Raw genomic sequence first — 1197 nt, 5'->3', positions numbered from 1 at the left:
GGGGGGGGGTGACTAACAAAGTGATTTTTTGTTTTTCTAAAATTTTAAATATTTTGAAACAAATTCATTATGCCAGCTAATAAGTAGCATCATATGATGTGTGTTTTGGCTAACCATTGTTCCTGGTGTCTTTCAATGACTACTCTATATATTCAATTTGATTATGGTTTATGTTGAATGAGACTTGTGTAAAGAACTCTGAAGTTTGTGGTGGTAGACTGGTAGTGAGAAATTGAGCTAGCTTATTAGAAAAAAATGACATAAATAGTCCCTTAACTATACGAGTAGGTTTAAAATGGTCCTTAACTATACACTTAACATATTTAGTCCTTTAACTATTCAAGAAGTTATCAGTTTTAGTCCCTTAACTATAAGCTTATCGATTTTAGTCCTTTAAGTATTCAAAAACTTATTAGGTTTGGTTTTTGTCCAGTTTTTAAATACAAATAGCTTAGATTTATACTAACTGAAATCTTCGTGAAATTAAATCTTTAACCTATTTTTTAAGTTGTTTCTCTATCCAGTCCTTTTTCCTTCAAACTATTATGAAAAGAACAATAACGTCCACGATTCAAAATAAAATTAAGAGGAAAGAAGATATAAGTCCTAATTTTATTCAATGGAGGATAAAATTAAGCACTTGAATATGCTAATCAGTGCGGATTTTATTCAATCTACTCAAATTTCTTTACGTAAAATAAAATGAATAGAATAATAAGATTGATCTATTTAAAAAATGTTAAAATAACTGCAAATCTACCATTTTATAAATTTCAATTTTTGAAAAAATTAAACAAATTTCGTTCAATGAAGTCGTTGGAGTAAAAACTTTGGATTTAATGGGTAATATTTTTTTTAATAATAAAATTTAGCATATTCAAGTCATTAATAACAACAATATGCTCTATTTTATCCTCTTTTGAATAAAATTGTGACTTATATTTTCTTTCCTCGTGAATTTTATTTTAAACGGTTAAGGTTAAGGTTTTTCGCATACGGTTAATTTGAAGAAAAAGTAACGGAGAGAGAAACAACAGGAAAAATATCTAAAGGATTTAATTTCTCAAGGCATGGATTCCGTTAATATAAACCTAAGCTATTTGTATTACAAAAATGGACAAAGACTAAGCTTGATAAGTTTTTAAATACTTAAAAGACTAAAATCGGTAAGTTTATAGTTAAGGGACTAAAACCGGT

This window comes from Solanum tuberosum, unplaced genomic scaffold (assembly GCF_000226075.1).
Source record: "Solanum tuberosum cultivar DM 1-3 516 R44 unplaced genomic scaffold, SolTub_3.0 scf00013, whole genome shotgun sequence".
Taxonomy (NCBI): domain Eukaryota; kingdom Viridiplantae; phylum Streptophyta; class Magnoliopsida; order Solanales; family Solanaceae; genus Solanum; species Solanum tuberosum.
This window is presented reverse-complemented; position numbering follows the sequence as displayed.